Below are 6,463 nucleotides of genomic sequence, written 5' to 3' on the forward strand. Positions count from 1 at the left end.
TTTACCCTGTTCTTCTATAAATAGGTCCATCACAGTGCAGATATTATTAGGGTAGTAGATCTGTTGCTGTTAGGGTAGTGGATCTGTTGCTGTAGAGTTTGTGTTGGTTATCCTCTAGTCCATCATCAGTGGACACAGGACGCCGCCCAAAGGATGCTGTTGGCTGGATATTTTTGGTTTGTGGACTATACTCAGTCAACCAGTGACAGTGTGGGGTTTAAAAACTCCAGCAGCACTGCTGTGTCTGATCCAGTCTCCACCAGTCAACACCACCACGTCACTGCAGCTCTGAGAATGACCCACCACTCAAATCCTACCTGCTCTGTGGGGGTATCTGAAGAACACGAAAGAACAATGAAAGAGGGCACACAAATTACTACAAAGTGTTCCTGTATGGTCAGTAGAGCTGAGAATACGGACAATGATTGTGGAAACAAGTCAATCCCATGTTTCCCCACTGTTCTTGGCTTTGTCAGATAATTCTTCCTTGTAATTTTATAACCTTATTAAGAGGTGGTCATAATGTTATGGCTGATATATTAATAGCAGTACAACGCTGCTGGAATTGCAACATGCATGTGAACCAAAAGTGGCCCACATACTAAAAATTCTCATTTGGCCACATGTCAAAAAACAGATCTGGCCCACATCTGACAAAGATATGTCAGTGTTGGCTGGAGAAAACTGGATGTGAAAAAATGGCCCAAAACATGTGACTCATGTGACACAAAACATGTGACTCCAATCTGGTATTTATGTGGCCTTTATATGACAAAAGGGAGCAGTGCAATCAAGTGCTTTTGCAAAAATTATTTTAAACATTAAATATTTTGTTGAATAAAGGATTACATGCACTGAATAATGTAGCAGCCTCTTACCTTTGATAGTCCAAAGTAACTCTGATACAAGCTCTACACATCTGTTTATTACTGCCACTGGGTTTACATCACTTTATAGGAGGATTGCCTTTATCCAAGACCTAAATTCCATTTATTGGACATATAGGCCAGAAGCAGCAAAATTATCCACATCACTGGTGGAATCAAATAAGAGACACATGAATCACATCGGCAGATATTGCCACAAGTCCTTGTGATAATGATTACTGCAGTTAATTCAAGTAGAACAGGAACAATGAAAGTGAGGAATACCAAGCTAAAGTTCAACTTAGTATCACATGGGCAAGAGAACTCCAGCAACTTTTCAGCTCATTTCAGAAGGATGGCAACAGGAACTGTGGCTTGTAGTGGAGATTTACAAATCACCTATTTAATTCTGAGCAAGGGTTCCTTAAAAAATCGCATCTTTTGAGTCTCCTATGGGATCTTTTTGATTGTCTAGTATTCCCTGAAATTGGAAGTGTATCAAATCGAATAAAACACGAAAGACCTGAAAACCTTGATCCCAAACTTTCCAACAGCCAGTCATTGTCATTATGAAGCCACATATTTCTGCATAGAAGTCATTATCACTGCTGTGCAGGACTTATGGTCATCAACAGGAGAGGTTGGCTGTTGTTTTTTATACTTGATTAAATCTGCAAAAGATGGCAGCACGATTGCGCAGCAGGCAGTGTTACTGTTACAGCGCCAGCGTCCTACGAGTCCTGGTGTTGTTTGTTCAAGCGCCGCTCCGTGTGACTGTCTGTGAGGAGTTTGCTGTGTTCTCACTGTGTCAGCAGTGGTTTCCTCCCATGGTCCAAAGCCACATGTTGGTAGGTGTTGGCACATGTTGGCACATCTGAAAATTGCCCATAGGAGTTTGTGTGTGTGTGTGTGTGTACCTGGCCACTGGAATGCATCATGTTGTAGTGTCAGTCCCAAAGCCTGGATAAATAGAGAGGGTTGTGTCAGGACTGGCATCTGGCACAAATCTGTGGCAAATTGAGAATGCGCGCTGTGGCAACCTCTCACGGGAACAGCCAAAGGAAGAAAATTAAGCAAAAGATGATGAGATCTGCAAAAGGGGGCATCTATATCTACAAAAAGAGATCATTGTACCTCTTAAACTTGTGGCTAAGTCTTGTATTTACTAAGTCTAAGGCTAAGTTCTTCTAATTTTCTCCAGGCATGCTTTCAGATTGTTTTTTTGCAGTGACATTAATTGACCAGTTTTGGTTTCTTTTCCCATTACTTCATATCCCAAAACATTTTGTAATCCTTGTTTAGGTGAAATCTTAAAATCTCAAGGCATTAAACAATATCATTACAATATACATTTTATATGCAATTTATTTCACTTACATTATGAACTGTGACTGTCAAAACTGCATTTTCAAATTATTCATATGTATTACACTTCATGTAATGTCAATGTCAGTATATATATATAAAGACACACAAACACACACACAGGGAGGGCCGTTAATATGGATACACCTTAATAAAATAGGAATGGTTGGTGATATTAACTTCCTGTTTGTGGCACATTAGTATATATAGGGGGGGGGGGGGTGGTTGGGGGGACCTTTCAAGATGGGTGGTGACCATGGCGGCCATTTTGAAGTTGATCATTTTGGATCCAACTTTTGTGACACATCAAACAACAACACCGCAAGCAACACCGCAGGAGAAATGCTAGCACAGGCTTCCAGTATCCGCAGTTTCAGGTACTGCACATCTCATATCTTCACAGCATAGACTTCAGATGACCCCAAAGATAAAAGCCTAAGGGGGTCAGATCAGGAGACCTTTGGGGCCATTCAACTTGCCCACGATGACCAATCCATGTTCCAGGAAACTGTTCATCTAGGAATGCTCGGACCTGACACCCATTATGTGGTGGTGCACCATCTTGCTGGAAAATCTCAGGGAATGTGCCAGCTTCAGTGCATAAAGAGGAAAACACATCATCATGTAGCAATTTTGCATATCCAGTGGCTCTGAGGTTTCCATTGATGAAGAATGACCCCACTATCTTTGTACCCCATATACCACACCATACCATCAATTTTTTGTTCCAACGGTCTTGGAGGGATCTATCCAATGTGGGTTTGTGTCAGACCAATAGCGGTGGTTTTGTTTGTTAACTTCCCCATTCACATAAACGTTTGCCTCATCACTGAACAAAATCTTCTGTGTAAACTTTTATTTTGCCCATTCTGCAAATTCAATGAGCCGATCTGGGTCATCCTCGTTGAGATGCTGCAGTTTGTAAGGGTGCCACTTGTGAGTAGCTAATATTCGCCGAAGGGATGTTCGACTGATGCCACTCTCCAGTGACATGCGGTGAGTGCTACGCTGTGGGCTCTTGCTGAATGAAGCTAGGACAGCCACTGAAGTTTCTTCATTAGTGACAGTTTTCATGCGTCCACATTTTGGCAAATCCAACACTGAACCAGTTTCACGAAACATGGCAAGCAGTTTGTTAACTGTAGCATGGGAGATGGGTGGTCTCGTAGGTAGTCTTGCATTGAAATCTGCTGCAATGACTCGGTTACTGTGACATCAACACAATTTCTATCCTCTCCTCACGTGTTAACTTCTGCGACACGTCAATGGCTGTAAATAAAAAGAAACTTGTAAATAACTCATGAAAGAATAAAGTTACAATAACGTTACCAATGGTTACAAGCACACCATTGTTTTTCTTGTGAAATTCCCAATAAGTTTGATGTGTCACATGACCCTCTTCCCACTGAAAAAACAAAAGTTGAATCCAAAATTATCGACTTCAAAATGGCCGCCATGGTCACCACCCATCTTGAAAAGTTTTCCCCCCTCCCATATACTAATGTGCCACAAACAGGAAGTTAATATCACCAACCATTCTCATTTTATTAAGGTGCATCCATATAAATGGCCCACACTTATGTTACACAGACTTACACATAAGTCTTTTTTTCTATTTTCAATTATATTTGACAGAAAATACAACAACAAATGAATGCAAAAAAAAATTTGTATTCATATAATTTCATTATATTGGGATCTGGAGGTTGTGGGTTTGATTCCCGCTCCGGGTGACTGTCTGTGAGGAGTGTGGCGTGTTCTTCCCATGTCTGCGTGGGTTTCCTCTGGGTGCTCCAGTTTCCTCCCATGGTCCAAAAATCACGTTAGTAGGTGGATTGGTGACTCAAAAGTGCTCCTAGGTGTATGTGTGTGTGTGTGTGTGTGTGTCACGTTGTGAAGGACTGGTGCCCCCTCCAGGGTGTGTTCCTGCCTTGTGCCCAACGATTCCGGGTAGGCTCCGGACCCACCGTGACCCTGAATTGGATAAGTGGTTACAGACAATGGATGGATGGATGGAAGATGAGCAAACAGTACAATAGCTCCAGGTTTTCTTATGTTTTATTAACTTCCACTTTATCCATATTAGAGATAAGATCTGGCAGTGATGAAATTCTTATAGGAAATGTATCAGTATCTCCTTTAGCAGGACATCACTTTTTAATGTCAGGGAAAAAAATGCTTCTTGATTTTGTATCTACCTTCACACAGTGCACCTGTTTTTAATACATCAAACTGACCTGTATTTGTAACTGAATAAAAATTTAAAAAAAACATCCTCCAAACTCAGGAACACTGGGAATGAAGAAGTGGTGCCTCCTAAAACAAACATGACATGAAACAGACAAACAAAATCTTGATGGATTAAGGCATCAAAAAATAGTAAACAACATAATATAGTTCTACCATTATGTAGTGTATTATAGAAATTTACTACAGGACAAAATGCTGTACCTCCTCTGGCTTAGTTCCCTGTGTTGCATGTCGACAGTCTCGGCGACCCACGATTAGCACGATCAAGATGCAGATCAGTGTTATCAGAATAAGGCCTGCCACCTTAAAATATAACAATATGTTTAAGTAAGTTTTCTCCAATGATGATGGAGATACATCAAATAGATGTATCTGAGATACTGTGCTAAATTGAAGTTGAAATTTTAAACATGGATGGCCCATAAAGTGTTTAATTCAGGGACTATAGAGCAATTTGAGTTGAGTTGTACTTTCATAAATATTATTGGCTGCTTCCTGCTTTCTTTATGCTTCTATAAATACAGTAGGAAGTCTACATCAACCCTCAACATTCAAATTAAAGCCAATTTGTTTCTCAAATCCCAGCAGTCCTAATATACTCTAACTCTGACCGACAAAGTCTTTCAAATAAACAAACTGATAAAATGAACTCAGATTTTTAAGGCAACTTAAAATCATTAAAAAATTAAAAAATAAACAAATAAAGAAAAATCAATGCAGATCTACAGTGAGTATTAATCATTCAACCAATGGTAAAGAAAATCCAAATGATTCTTCAATAGTTTAGAGGTGGTGTGATGTGATCTCTTATTTCTTTTTAAGGTGACAAAATAGCAAATATTTTTAAGTTGAAATAAACAGGAGAATGTTTATCAAAGCTCTTACCTGGGACCAACCAATGAAATGTTGGTATAATCCCTTTTCCACAGATTCTCTTGAACTGGAAGGTACACACCAGGTCATACGAGGCTGATCTTCATCCAATATATAATTTCCTTTCCAGTATGTCAAAGCACAGGCCACATACTGACCATCCAGAAGCAACAAAATGACCCACAGAGTCGGAGGGATCAGGCAAGGGAGGAGGACCATGAAAAAACGGCTTCCACATGTCCACCTCCTGCACGGCCGAGTTGTTACCAGCATCAAAGTGAACACCACCAGTGCCGGGACAATAAACATAGAGGCTGCATACACCTCATTTACCCCTGGTTTACAGGGGCAGGACAACTTAATCTCCATCAGCTTCTGGATTCCAAACAGGAGAAAGACAAACACAAAGGTGGTCCTGAGAGGACACTGGAAAACATCCGTTATGAAGCTCATTGTTCGAGGCAAAGATACTTTCGTTCTGTGCCAGATAACGACAACAATTTCTTGGATCCTGAAATACATGCAGTCTGATTTCGTAGTTTTTAAAAAAAGGCGATACACAGGAAGCTAAGACTTTAAACAGAGTTAGTGATTCTGGTTCACAACCTGCCAAAAAGAGTTGCACAAAAGATCTCTGCCCCAAACCTCTTTAAAAAGTGCTGCAAAAACAACCATCCAGTTCAAAATACGGTGCCAAAAAGAGCTCTTCGTCCCAAACCTCCTGAAAAAAGGTGTCAGAAAGATCCCACTGCTGTCAAATCACCAGGCAAACAGTTGTTATAAGCCCTTTCTGTTTTAGAAAGTGAAACCATTGTGTTTTTTGTTGATGCCTGTTAGTTTCAAGTGCTGCACCCAGCACTTACTGTCAGCCAAAAGTTGGTTGTTATTTTAGGAACTGATTACAGGAAGTCAAGAAGGGCACGTATTTCTCAGCATTCTTAAGGTTAATTTCACACTGACAATGCCATTTTTATTCTGTGTTTACCAGTAAAATTAACAATGCACAAGTTGATTAATTTTATATTCTCAACACTAATGCAACATCTGAGCATAGTTGTAAAGGCGGTAATCCTTAAACCACAATGATGCACAAGTCAAACATTTAGTTT

At 40.2% G+C, this 6,463-nt stretch overlaps 1 long non-coding RNA gene across 1 annotated transcript; it reads right to left on the minus strand.

The window, feature by feature from the left end:
• Positions 1-3,788: 3,788 nt before the first annotated feature.
• Positions 3,789-6,105, minus strand: LOC136679736 (uncharacterized). The gene is made up of 3 exons (XR_010796577.1): positions 5,367-6,105; positions 4,683-4,784; positions 3,789-4,547 (listed from the first exon to the last, which is right to left on the minus strand). It is a non-coding gene; the product is annotated as an uncharacterized lncRNA (long non-coding RNA).
• Between the last annotated feature and the right edge of the window lie 358 nt (positions 6,106-6,463).

The sequence above is a fragment of the Hoplias malabaricus genome, chromosome Y, assembly GCF_029633855.1.
Source record: "Hoplias malabaricus isolate fHopMal1 chromosome Y, fHopMal1.hap1, whole genome shotgun sequence".
Taxonomy (NCBI): domain Eukaryota; kingdom Metazoa; phylum Chordata; class Actinopteri; order Characiformes; family Erythrinidae; genus Hoplias; species Hoplias malabaricus.